At 40.3% G+C, this 15,082-nt stretch overlaps 1 pseudogene; it reads left to right on the top strand.

Annotated features, from left to right (window-relative positions):
- Nucleotides 1-414: 414 nt before the first annotated feature.
- Nucleotides 415-15,082, top strand: part of LOC132633830 (photosystem I P700 chlorophyll a apoprotein A1-like) — a 37,806-nt pseudogene continuing 23,138 nt past the window's right edge.

Here is a 15,082-nt window from a genome sequence, read left to right as displayed (position 1 = left end):
GCTTTTGGAAGACCCAATCACATAATTTCATTAACTCCCTTCTAAGCCTTCTATTTCACTTCTATTTCATTTGCTATTTTTTTAGGAATAAAACAGGATACACAGATAGAGTACAAAATAGACTTCTTTTTATTATATTTTTATTAAATTAAACAAAATTCTTATTATTAAAGCTAATAAAAGAAACCTTCGAATTACTAAATATATATACACCAGGGATGTCTCTTAGTAATGTCTCATGGATACTCGCGTGATTTGGAATAGAGTAATTAAAATCTTCTAGGTAAGAAATTAAAGAGCTCCATCTAATAACTTCTATGAATATACACTAGGTTGCACAAAAAAGTTTTTTTTAGATCTATTCAATGCTCAAAAAGGTTTTGAAAAGGTCCGTTGAGCGCCTCAAGGCTATGTCATAATAGATCCGAACACTTGCCCCGGATCGACTTCCAGATCATAATTGCTCTAGTAAATAACTAAAGAAAATAGATAGATAGGAGATAGAAAAATAGAAGAGAAACGAACTAATTATAGAAATATCTCTCTATCTCTAAGGTTCACTAATTATTTGACTATTGGCGGGCCTCTTTGTATGTGTTGTCCGAAAAGAGGAGGACTCAATGATTATTCGTTCGCCGGAACCAGAAGTCAAAATTTTGGTAGATAGGGATCCCGTAAAAACTTCTTTCTAGGAATAGGCCAGATCGGGTCATTTCTCAAGAACAATAGCTAAAGGGCCTGATACTACCACTTGGATCTGGAACCTACATGCCGATGCTCATGATTTCGCTAGTCATACCAGTGATTTGGAGGAGATCTCTCAAAAAGTATTTAGTGCACATTTCGATCAACTCTTCATCATCTTTCTTTGGCTGAGCGGCATGTATTGCCACGGTGCTCGTTTTTCTAATTATCAAGCGTGGCTAAGTGATCCAACTCACATTGGGCTTAGTGCCCAGGTAGTTTGGCCAATAGTGGGCCAATAATTTAAATGGTGACGTAGGAGGGGGTTTCCGAGTAATACAAATAACCTCTGGTCTTTTTCAGATTTGGCGAGCATTTGGAATAACTAGTGAATTACAACTCTATTGTAAAGCAATTGGGGCATTGGTCTTTGCGGCGTTAATGCTTTTTGCTGGTTGGTTTCATTATCATAAAGCGGCGCCAAAATTGGCTTGGTTTCAAGATGTAGAATCTATGCTGAATCACCATTTAGCAGGGCTACTAGGACTTGGGTCTCTCTCTTGGGCGGGGCATCAAGTACATGTATCTTTACCGATTAACCAATTTCTAAACGCTGGAGTAGATCCTAAAGAGATACCACTTCCTCATGAATTTATCTTGAATCGAGATCTTTTGGCTCAACTTTATCCCAGTTTCGCCAACGGAGCAACCCCATTTTTAACCTTGAATTGGTCAAAATATGCGGACTTTATTACTTTTCGTGGAGGATTAGATCTAGAAACTGGGGGTCTGTGGCTGACTGTGTTACATCTCCCATTTCGATACATCTTTAGTTTATGGTACATTAATCATTTTGGCCTCGAGTTTTGAGATTTGTCTTCTACGTTATGGGATGTCGGACATGTTTAACCCTTGTATATGAGTTGCCAAGTTTAAGTATTGTAAGTATTGAAAGCATTATAAGTTAAATGAATCGGATAAAATAATTTTCGTTGAGGTTCAATATTTATTTGAATGAAATACGGTCCAAGCTATAATACCCCGTATTTTTGGACTAGGAAATTGGACCATCCAACATGATTAAATGTACCCGAGCTCCGAAGATTTAGCCATATTCAAGCATGCAAATCAAGAGCTCAGTGTACAAAAAGATGGAGTCCCGAAATGATTTAAGACGGAAAAGTGTGACGACGAGAACTGGGAATAATATTTAGTGTTTGTATAAAGAGGCTATGGACTAGAGTTATACCACATTATTATGACAGTGAATATATGAAGTGTGTTAAAATTAATATACTATTTAAGCAATGGAGAAAAAGTGGGCAAGTTGATATTATAGTGGATAAGTGTTAAAGATAACTATTTCCACGTGTGTGCTAGCCACAAGGCAACCAAGTGACTAATACATTCATATACCCTTTTGATGACACATATGGGGTAAGTCTTTCCTTTTTATAAAGATAAATAGGGTGGGACCCATGGCTTATAAAAGGTAGTAAACTTGGGGGTTTTATTTTAGAAAGTCATTATAATGAAAATGGGGACAACAACGTACTACTCCATAAACAATAAGCTTAGTACTTAAAAGATTAAGCAAGCAGCAATGTGATTTATTTGTGGTAGAGCAGCGACGTTAATTATAATTTTGGCAGCAGCATGATTTATTCGGAACAACAGCTATGTTATACGATTTGGTTACGGGTTTCGATTACCACTTCAATCTCGTTGTTCCGTTATTGAATCCGGGCTTTCTTCAAAGTAAAGTAAGATTGAAGAAGAGTAGTTCTTGGCATATAAGGTAAGAATTCTCCTATTCTTGATATATTTAAGTTCATCCCGATCATAGCTAAATTGTGAGATGAGAACTACGAAATTAACTGTGGGAAATCGGATAAGTTATTGTTGTTGTTATGTGAGCTGATTTGAGGTATATTTTTTGGTTGTGTTGTGCTGGAAATTGTTGGAGAAATTTAAATATATTGTTGTTGTGGTCATTGATATGTATTTTGAAGGAAAGAAAAATTGGAGAAGTGTGTTTGATAATCCTATCCGGGCTTGTCGCTCGTCGTGAAATGTTTATGCCTTGTTGTTGCTACATGGTATCTTGTTATTCATGTATACACTTGCTGGAGTGTTCTGGTTGTTGTTGTTGATATATGGAGTTTCGGGAACTGAGAAGAATGGGGAGATGCTGCCCATTTTGTTTTAGGATAAGTTTAATTTTCGTTATACGATTAAGAGAATCGTTGTATAATTAACGATAGCATTATTATTGTTATGATCATATAGATCGTGGAGCAAATACGAGTTAAGTTCTTGAGCCGTTGAGCTAAGACCAAGCATGTTAAGGCTATCCCTTTATTCTTTTGGCATGAATCATATGAGAAAGAATGAACGAACGAGCGTTATCCATAATGATTCTTTGGATTCCTGATAATGTTATTGTTTCATGTTTATGATTCTTGAATTTGTCTCATGATCACTGATCAAGTAGAAGTGAAAGATGTTGATGATATTAGATCCATAATGATGTTCGGAGGTTACCGACTCTACGTCACTCCGAAAGACTCAGATGTTATCTTTACGAATCTTTCATGCATTTGTATATATGTACAGCTATTTCCTCACACCGAGCCGCGCTATAGTCAGCCGGGTATGGCACATAGATATGCACACCACTGCAGTGGGTACGTTATGATGTTACCCCAGACGCGGGATGATATTATATATGGATCGGACTGCACGTTCCGCAACACTAACATTTATGGATCGGGCTGTGCGTTCCACAACACTAATAGTTATATTATGATATATGTATATGATTTTTGAGAGAAAGCATGCATATCATACGCCCTCGGAGGCAGTTTCAGTTTTACAGAGTTGTACAGTCACTTTCAGATATACAATCATACAGATACATTCAGATATACAGATTGACTCTCATGCCATAGATTCCTTTCATGATTCTTGTGTATATGCTATTTTCTTGCCTTACATACTCGGTACATTATTAGTACTGATGCCCCTATTGCCTGGGGGTTGCATTTCATGCCCGCAGGTCTGCAGATACAGGTTGGTGATCCATCTATTAGGATGTTAGCTCAGCGGATTAAGTTAATGCACTCTGTTTTTTCCGGAGATGCCAGGAGCCAGCATAGTCTTATGTATATATATAGATATGTGCGCATATATGTATGGGTATGGCGAGGCCCTGTCCCAACCATGTTATATTATGTTTTCCAGTAGAGGCTTGTAGATAGATATGTACAGTCAGTTGCGGTCCAGACTTGAGATTTCATATGTCATTACAGATGGTCATGATAGCCTTACCGGCTCGTACAATATGTTCAGTATTTTCACAGATGAGTCTTCAGAACAGTTGATGCATGTATGTTCCTTATGAGTTTATTGAGAGTCATAATACGGCCCTATTGGCCCACCTATGTTTATGTTGTTGTCACAGATGTAAGTAAGTTGGTACTTGACTAGTACAGTCAAGTGCCCGTCGTGGCCCTTCAGTTTGGGTCGTGACACAAAAGTGGTACCAGAGTAGATCTGTCCTAGGGTTGTCTGCAAGCCGTGTCTAGTAGAGTCTTGTTTATGGGTATGTTGCACGTCACACTTATAAACAAGAGGCTGCAGGACATTTAGGATGGTTACCTTCTTTTCTATTCTAGATCGTCCGATAGAGCTAAGTCACAGGACATAATATTTCCAACTCTAACCTTGATTGTTTTGTAGTTGTGAGATGGCTTCTGTGAGAAAGAAAGCTGATAGTCCAGGGGCTTTTAGAGTCGGCCAATCTTATGATACATACCCATCGGAGAATGTGCCCTCTATCGAGACAGATCCATCTGAAGTTATGTCCTCCATAGAGATAGATCTTTCTGAGATCTAGGGGAACCCACTGAACAAGTAAAGGATAGAAAAGTATTGGGAAATGACCATTTGTGTAATCCCAGAGTGACGGTATCCGTAGAATGAGGGTCAAACGAGAATAGTGGTAAGTCTGGGAGAGTCAGTATCATTGGTACTATTGTAGAAGGTGTGGGTGCCCTAGAACAGCCTATGGAAAAGCAACCAGAAGGAGAACTTCCCCAACCACCATTAGACCGAATTGTACCGGATCAGAGTTCTCGAGTGGGGCCAAGGTAAGGGTTTCTGTTATTGGAACTTCAGGACGTCAGTGCTTATATAAGGAAGTAAAGTTTATCGTTCAGTCATTTTGGAATATTACAGGTAAGTTATGTAATATGAGTATTAATTGAAGTAGTAAATCCAGATTCACTTATAAGGTGTTAAAAAACAGATGTCAACCTCCGTGAAGGGAGTTGATTGATGAAATGTTTAGAAGGAAAAAGATGAAATTTAGAAAGAGTGTTCAGATACAACTTATGAGACGAGCTTTACTACTTTACATTCTTTTATAGTAATCAGCCCTATGTGGTTGAGTTGTATATCATCTGTGTTTCTATATGTGGCCTTCTAAGGCATGAGATGTATTTTCTGGGTTGTGTGCAGGTTTGGGATTGTTATATTTATAGAGGAAACTCTGCCGAAATTTCCCGAGAATCTAAGAGAAATTGTGGAAACCTTTAAGTTGGATCATGACGATAAGGAAGAAAGGGCCTAGTAGCGAGTGATTAGAGATGAAGTTAGTAGTCAATTACGGGATAAATGTATCATGTATTAAGCTAGAAGGAATGATGTTTAGGTCAGGATAGGATAAGAAACATGCGAAGGGAAAACGATGTGCTTGGGGTTGAAACAAGCTTTATGTGCCAAGGAGAATTAAAGAGATAAAACATTCCAGAAGGAGTTCACATGTCAGAAGAATTTTACTAGCCCTTTTATCTTTTTGAAAGATTGAGTTATGAAATGAACTTGATATATATGTATAGGCCTATGCATGTAATACCGATTCAGATTATTAAGTTAGATTTTACCTGATGATTATAGCAGGAAAACTTTTAGGTCACTATGAGCCAGCCCTATTGACCTTAGCGATACCTCGAGGTAACAGACCGAAAGGGATATGTTTACTTAAGCTCCTTTCCTGGTAATGGTTGATCTTATCATTGCAGTTGCGCTATGTGTTATAGTTCATGTTATTTATCCTGGAACTTACCCAAATGGTTACATGATCGGAGTTTATTATTACTGATATGAAGGAAAGTGTAAGATGCAGAAAGGAAGAGATTCAGACTATGATAATGAAAAATGAGATAAGGTTGATCAACGTAACAAAAGAACGATGAGTGACGAATGTCTAGTATGTGTGATGTGTGTGATAAGAAAAAGAAAAACATGCTGGAGAGAGCGAAGGAAAGGTAGAAGTGAGGCAAATAAAAGGAATGTCTACTAGAGTAGTAACCCGGTACACAGAGTATGAGAGAGAATCAAACTCTATGGATATCCCAGTACTAAGCGAGAATATTAATAGATGTTATGAAATGATTGGGATTTTGAATCGTATTATAAGTAATGGGTGACTAATTAGATTATGACGAGGGATATGGGATTATTTGTTGAGTAAATTATCTGATGCATAAAGAGTGACTTTATGCACAACATCTCTCCAGAGACTTCCAAAAGGACCACATACTACCCTGTTACTAATATATTGAGATAGCGGAGGACAATGCTCCTATGACAGTGCGAACTAATCTGAGAAGAGTATGGAATGATTGACGTTGAGCCTTAAGTTATAGTTTTACTAAAAAGAAGTCAATGGTATTCTGGAATATGCTTATGACTATTGTACTATGAACGACATCATTTGAGTAAAAGGATGAGAAGCAAGACAAAAGAAAGAACAAGATCTGACCGTAAATGTTACACCTCGGAAAATCTTCCGTTGGTACGCAAGTGAATGAACTAGTGAAATACGAGTATCGGGTTAATGATGACTTAAGGGCATTTTGGGAAAGAGTTATAACGTCCCTTAGATTGCTAATGAAGTGTTAAACAAGTGTTAAGAAGGTTCCATAAGGATTGGAGATCAACGAAGTGACGAGAACAAGTTCAGTGGACTGGTGAGTTTTACGGCACATTACACGGACCGTATAATATTTTACGGACCGTATAATGGACCGTAAAACCATCACAGCGAAGGTTGCTCACTGGTGCAATTTTACGGTCAATTATACGGACCGTATAAATTTTTACGGCCCGTATAATGAACCGTCAAATGGTCACAGTGAAGGGTGAAGGAAAGGCACGTTTTACGGTAAATTATACGGACTGTATAATGGACCCAACAAATCGGTGAATGGGTTATTTAATAGGGACCAAGTTCATAAAATCATTTCCACATTTCATCCCTTCTCTCTAAAACATCTCTCTACATTTATTACACAAGTTTTCAAGGATTATAAGCCATCAGCAATATAAATCAAGTGAATCAAGGGTAAGGAAACCCATTAAAGACCATTCAAGTCAAGAAATCCAAATGGAGGAAAACTAGGGTTTTGCTCAAAGTGGAGTATTATCAACTAAAGCTTGTTTCTACAACATCTAAGGTAAGATTCATGATATTCATATGTTGTTTAAGGTATTTGAGAGTTAAAATGCTTGGTCATTAGAAGAGTATAGCAAAATGGGTTATGAATGATGAATAGTGACGTTTTTGAGAAATAGTTTGAATTGAATCATGATTGTTGTTGTGTTGTGATATGAATGTGTTATAAATGACGTTAAGACCATGAAATAGACATTGTATATGAATGGACGAAGTTGGGTGTTGTGACCATGAACATGGACAAATGAAAGTAAATTGAGAAACCTTGATAATGTGGATGATTAATGGCCATTGATATGATATTATGAATGTATTTTTGACGTTTGGGAGTTGAATTACGATATGGGCAAATGTTTTATAAATAAAGGAGATGCTGTCCGATTTTCTCTAGCTTTGGCCATGTGTGTTAGTTATCGATTCTAATGATAGTATGACCTTAATGAAGGTAGAAACGTGAGCACCGAAGGAGTACGTGCAAGTGTAGCATAGTTCGATGAAAAGGTATGTAAGGCTAACCTTTCTTTCATAAGGCATGGTTCTTTGGCCAATTTCTAAATCCTCTATACGAGTATGTTGTCTTCAAATGATTGATCTTCCGAGCTCGTAAACTCATAATCCTTGATATGTACTACGATTGTACTACGCTCCTCATGTGACGAGTAAGCCTATAAGATATACGTAACGATAATAATGATGATAGAAATGTTAATGATAATAATAATGATGCGAAAGGTGCCTATGGGCTATTATACTTATGTGTGCCTATGAAGGGCTATAATGAAACCCCGAGCTTATAACGCCTGGTAGAATATATATATATATATATATATATGTATACGATTACGTAACGCGCGCACACTTCTGCAGATGGTACGGATAACCCTGAAGCTTTGGTAAGGCCAGGTAGATATAACCTTGAGCCTTGGTTGGCCAAGTATGTATGAAACACCGAACCTCTATGGTCGGGTACGCTATGTATGCCTGTATATATATATATATATATATATATATATATATATATATATATATATATATATATATATATGTATATGCTATGTATATGACATCATTAAGAGTACGAATATGTTATGAATATGAGATGTACATGATTATGAGGGTAACCAAGTGCGAATATAGGTATATGTATGCGGATACGCAGTAGAAACAAAATGTCTCTATGGAAAGTAAGTAAGTGCCATGATGATGATATTATTGACTCCTCCCCTATGCAACTTCACATGTTATTCATTATGCTTCTATATCGATGTTGATCATGCTTAACATACTCAGTACAATCTTCGTATTGACGTCCTTTTGTTTGTGGACGCTGCGTCATGCCCGCAGTTGCACAGGGAGACAGACTTGATCCGTAGCTACTTTCTCAGAGATTTCATAGCAGAGCTCCATTTCATTCGGAGCCATAGCTTTTGGGGTACTCATTCTTTTGTGTATATAATTATGGGCATAGCGGGGTCCTGTCCCGCTCAGGTGATATGTTATACTCTTCTTAGAGGCTCGTAGACATGGGTATGTGGTTAGATGTGTGCGGCCTTGTCGACCTATATTTTGTATATCATTTTGTTGGCCTTGTCGGCCCATGTACATTGATGTGGCATAGATGCCTATGATTATATAAGCAATGTTATTGTCCAATTGGGACTAATGCGATTGATGCATAGGAATGCATGTTAATTTATGTGGTTCACCTAGACGTAAGTATAAAGAGAGTCAAGGGGTGCCCGGGTGGGCTTGCACCGGGCGCTCTTCGCGGCCCCCTAGACGGGTCGTGACAAAAGTGGTATCAGAGTAGTTCAGTCCTAGGGTGTGTCTACGAGCCATGTCTAGTAGAGTCTTGGTTATGGGTGTGTTGCGCGCCACACTTATAAACAGGAAGCTGCGGACATTTTAGGAATAAATGACCTTCTTTCTTCATAAGAATCGTGTGATAGAGCTATGATGTAAGAAATTCTTGTTCCTTAATAGTGTGTTGTGTATTTCAGAGAATGCCTGCAAAGAGAAAGGCTACAGCGGCCCAGAAGGGCAAGACGGTGGCAGAAAAGTGGGCTGGAAAAGCACCGCCACCGGTAGTAGAAGAAAATGAGGCCAAGAGTGCGGCTCAATCCCAGTCCTCCCAGACAGTGCCTGTTACTGAGGAGCATGAGGGAGCTCCAGCTCCTCCCCCGGATGCTTCAGGCCAAGATGTCAAAGAGGCCATACAATTGCTTACACAGTTGGTTGCTGTTCAGAGTCAGCGGCAAGGTACGAGGCAGGGTGACTGGGCTGTTAGTGCAAGGGCCCGTGATTTCATTACTTTAAACCCTCCGGAGTTCTTTGGGTAAAAGCCAGAGGAGGATCCTCAGGACTTCATTGATGGTATGTTGAGGACACTCCGATTGATACACGCTTCAGACACCGAGTCGGTGGAGTTAGCGTCATATAGATTGAGAGATGTCTCGGTCCAATGGTATACGGTTTGGATGGCTTCGCGGGGAGCCAATGTACCTCTCCCTGTATGGCAAGAGTTTGTTGATGCTTTTCTCCAACACTGTATGCATCCGGAAGTTCAGCGAGCTAGAGCCGATAAGTTCTTGAATTTGAGGCAAGGTAGTATGAGTGCTCTAGAGTTTAGTCTCCGCTTCAATTCCTTGGCTAGGTATGCTTCAGCCATGGTAGCGGATATGGGTGATCGAGTGCACCGGTTTGTGAAAGGCCTAGGGCCACACTTGATGGATATATGTTTGACTACGTCCCTTCAGGACGGTATGGATATTGCACGCATTCAGGCCCATGCTCAGAACTTAGAGGAAAGCTTGCAACAGCAAAGAAGTGAGCGTGAGCAAGTTAGGGGTCATAACAAGAGGGCAAGATCGTCGGGTTCGACAGGTGAGTTTAGAGGTGGGCATAGGCAGCAGTTCCCCAGACATTCAGGCTATTCTATGACCAGTGCGCCTCCACGGTTTTCAGGCCAGAGATTTGATAGATCTACTCGTTCAGGGCCGAGTCAGAGTTTCTCAGGGTCTCAGTTTAGAGGTGATTCGGGTCAGGCGAGGCCACCCGTAACACGATGTTCCCAGTGTGGGAAGTTGCATTGGGGTCAATGCCGATCAAGTTCAGACGTTTGCTATTCATGTGGTCGGCCAGGCCATATCATGCGTGATTGCCCCTCGGTTCATGTTAGAGGCGAGACCCAGCCATCAGGGTCGGTAGCCGGATCTTCAGCATCTGTACGCCTTATGGGGCCAGGTTCACTTATGCCAGCTGTCCATGGTAGAGGCAGAGGGAGAGCTCCCCCTTCTAGCGGTCCTCAGCACCGTATTTATGCATTGGCTGGACGCCAAGATCTTGAGTCTTCTCCTGACGTGGTCACAGGTATGTTATTGGTATTCTCTCATGATGTATATGCTTTGATTGATCCGGGCTCCACATTATCATATGTTACACCATATATTGCGGGTCGATTTATAGTCGAGCCGGAGTCGATCAAACCTTTTGAGGTGTCTACACCCGTGGGTGAATCGGTAATAGCTAGCCGAGTATATAGAGATTGTGTAGTTATGATTTGTGATCGTCGTACCATGATTGATTTGCATGAACTAAAGATGGTAGATTTTGATGTCATTATGGGTATGGATTGGTTGGCTTCTTGTTATGCCAATGTTGATTGCCGGATGAAGATGGTTCGTTTCCAGTTTCCGGGAGAACCAGTTTTAAAATGGAAAGGAAATACGGCATCACCAAAGGGTAGGTTTATTTCCTACCTAAAGGCAAGGAAGATGATCACAAAAGGGTGCATTTATCACCTAGTGCGAGTTCAAGATGTAGAAGCTGAGTCGCCAACTCTTCAGTCAGTTCCCGTAGTGAATGAATTTCCATATGTATTCCCGGAAGAGCTTCCAGGCCTTCCTCCCGAGCGGGAGATCGATTTTGCTATTGATGTGTTGCCAGACACTAAGCCTATATCTATTCCTCCCTATAGAATGGCACCCGCTGAATTGAAAGAGTTGAAGGAGCAACTGAAAGACTTGCTCGAGAAAGGCTTCATTAGGCCTAGTTCATCCCCGTGGCGAGCACCTGTATTGTTTGTCCGAAAGAAAGATGGCTCTTTGAGAATGTGTATTGATTATCGACAATTGAATAAAGTAACGATTAAGAACAAATATCCTCTTCTGAGGATCGATGACTTATTTGATCAATTGCAAGGTGCCAAATGGTTTTCAAAGATCGATTTGAGGTCCGGGTATTACCAAGTGAGAGTTAGGGAGAAAGATATCCCTAAGACAGCTTTCAGAACAAGATATGACCATTTTGAGTTCCGAGTAATGTCGTTTGGGCTAACTAATGCGCCGACAGTATTTATGGATTTGATGAACAATATATTCAGGCCTTTTTCTGGATCTATTCGTGATTGTATTCATCGATGATATCTTGGTGTATTCTAGATCTGAGGCCGAGCATGCGGATCATTTGCGTATTGTCCTCGGAGTTCTTCGAACTCGAGAGTTGTTTGTGAAATTTTCTAAATGTGAGTTCTGGTTGAACTCAGTATCATTTCTGGGCCATATTATTGCAGCCGATGGTATTCGTGTAGATAGCTAAAAGATTGAGGCCGTGAAGACTTGGCCAAGGCCCACAACTCCTACGGAGGTTCGTAGCTTTCTGGGCTTAGCAGGTTATTACAGGAGATTCGTTGAGGGTTTTTCTTCTATTTCAGCACCACTCACAAAGTTGACCCAGAAATCGGCAAAGTTTCAATGGACAGATGCTTGTGAACGTAGCTTCCAAGAGTTGAAAGATAGGTTGACTTCCACACCAGTCTTGACATTTCCAGAGGGATTGGAAGGATATGTTGTTTATTGTGATGCCTCAGGTGTTGGGCTAGGCTGTGTATTGATGCAGCACGGTAAAGTGGTTGCATATGCTTCAAGGCAACTGCGGAAACATGAGCAGAATTATCCGACCCATGATTTAGAATTGGCTGCAGTGGTTCATGCATTAAAGATATGGAGACATTATTTATATGGTGTCCATGTGGATATTTATACCGATCATAAGAGTCTCCAGTATATCTTCAAGCAGAAAGAGTTGAATTTGCGGCAACGACGATGGCTACAGTTGCTAAAAGACTATGATGTTGATATCTTATATCACCCCGGAAAGGCAAATGTTGTGGCTGATGCTCTTAGCCGTAGATCGATGGGAAGTCTAAGTGACGTACGACCAGAGAAGAGAGAAATGGCCCGTGAGCTCCAACAGTTAGCTAGCCTAGGAGTCCGGGTAGTGGACTCAGGTACCAGCGGAGCTACTATTCAGAATTCTGCAGTCTCGTCGCTAGTAGCAGAGGTGAATGAGCGATAATATGAGGATCCCATGCTAATGCAGTACAGAGATACACTCCCTCAGAAAGAGGAGTCATCATTTGATGTTTCAGGAGACGGAGTCCTTCGATGTCGAGGCAGATTATGTGTTCCCGATGTGGCGGGGCTACGCCACCAAATATTGAGATAAGCTCAATGTTCCCGTTATTCTGTCCACCCCGGAGCGACGAAAATGTATCATGATCTCAAGTCTGTATATTGGTGGAATGGGATGAAGAGAGATGTCGCGGAATTTGTGGCTCAATGTCCTAATTTCCAACAAGTGAAAATCGAACACCAAAAGCTGGGCGGATTGCTACAAGCTATAGAAATCCCAACTTGGAAGTGGGAAGTGATTAATATGGATTTCATTACAGGCTTACCCCGTACTCGACGTAAGTATGATTCCATATGGGTGATTATGGATAGACTCACTAAATCAGCTCATTTCTTACCAGTCAGAACGACGTACGTGGCAGAAGATTATGCAAAGCTTTACCTTAAAGAGATAGTGAGACTCCATGGTGTTCCAGTATCGATTATCTCAGACAGAGGAACTCAGTTTACAGCTAATTTTTGGACGTCTTTCCAAGAGGGTCTAGGGACCAAAGTGAGCCTTAGCACGGCATTTCACCCACAGACCGATGGGCAAGCCGAACGTACTATTCAGACTCTTGAAGATATGTTACGGGCATGTATGATAGATTTTGGAGGTAGTTGGGATGATCATTTGCCACTCATTGAATTTACTTACAATAATAGATATCATTCTAGCATTCAAATGGCACCGTATGAGGCTTTATATGGGCGAAAATGTAGATCCCCAATTGGGTGGTTCGAGGTAGGCGAGACTAAATTGGTCGGGCCAGACTTGGTCCAGCAAGCCATAGAGAAAGTCAAGCTCATACAAGATCGGTTGCTAGCAGCTCAAAGTCGCCAAAAGTCCTATACGGATAATCGTCGAAGGGACTTAGAGTTCCAAATTAAAGATTGGGTATTCTTGAAAGTGTCGCTAATGAAGGGCGTTATGAGATTTGGCAGAAAGGGGAAGCTTAGTCCCCGGTATATAGGGCCTTATGAGATTGTGCACAAAATAGGCAAAGTGGCCTATCAGTTAGATCTACCTCCAGATTTGGAGTCAGTCCATCCAGTTTTCCATGTCTCGATGCTTCAGAAATGTGTTGGAGATCCTACGAGGATCGTCCCAGTAAATGATGTTCAAGTGACAGAAAAGTTAACTTATGATGAAATACCCATTGCCATATTAGATAGGCAAGTACGGAGGCTTAGAAACAAAGAAGTGGCCTCAGTTAAGGTTTTGTGGAGAAATAGCAATCGAGAGGAAATGACATGGGAAGCGGAAGAAAATATGCGATCCAAATACCCACATTTATTTCAGCCTTTGGACGAGGGCCAAGATGAGACGTCAAAATAATAAGGTATGTATGATTTCCTTTTTATGCTTTTGGGTCGTGTGTGGCCAAATTTTAAATGCTTTTGTGTTGTGGCCCTGTGAGGCATCGATATTATGGGTTGTTGTGACAGGTTGGTAGTGCCATATTATAGGGGAAAGTCTAGCGAAATTTCTGTAGAATCCCCGAGTGCTTAACATTCGAGGACAAATGTTCTTAAGGGGGGAAGAATGTTACACCTCGGAAAATCTTCCGTTGGTACGCAGGTGAATGAACTAGTGAAATACGAGTATCGGGTTAATGATGACTTAAGGGCATTTTGGGAAAGAGTTATAACGTCCCTTAGATTGCTAATGAAGTGTTAAACAAGTGTTAAGAAGGTTCCATAAGGATTGGAGATCAATGAAGTGACGAGAACAAGTTCAGTGGACTGGTGAGATTTACGGCACATTACACAGACCGTATAATGTTTTACGGACCGTATAATGGACCGTATAATGGACCGTAAAACCATCGCAGCGAAGGTTGCTCACTGGTGCAATTTTACGGTCAATTATACGGACCGTATAAATTTTTACGGCCCGTATAATGAACCGTCAAATGGTCACAGTGAAGGGTGAAGGAAAGGCACGTTTTACGGTCAATTATACGGACCGTATAACAATTATACGGACCGTATAATGGACCCGATAGATCAGTGAATGGGTTATTTCATAGGGACCAAGTTCATAAAATCATTTCCACATTTCATCCCTTCTCTCTAAAACATATCTCTAAATTTATTACACAAGTTTTCAAGGATTATAAGCCATCAACAACATAAATCAAGTGAATCAAGGGTAAGGAAACCCATTAAAGACCATTAAAGTCAAGAAATCCAAATGGAGGAAAACTAGGGTTTTGCTCAAAGTGGAGTATTATCAACTAAAGCTTGTTTCTACAACATCTAAGGTAAGATTCATGATATTCATATGTTGTTTAAGGTATTTGAGAGTTAAAATGCTTGGTCATTAGAAGAGTATAGCAAAATGGGTTATGAATGATGAATAGTGACGTTTTTGAGAAATAGTTTGAATTGAATCATGATTGTTGTTGTGTTGTGACATGAATGT

The sequence above is a fragment of the Lycium barbarum genome, chromosome 3, assembly GCF_019175385.1.
Source record: "Lycium barbarum isolate Lr01 chromosome 3, ASM1917538v2, whole genome shotgun sequence".
Taxonomy (NCBI): Eukaryota; Viridiplantae; Streptophyta; class Magnoliopsida; order Solanales; family Solanaceae; genus Lycium; species Lycium barbarum.
This window is presented reverse-complemented; position numbering and strand designations above follow the sequence as displayed.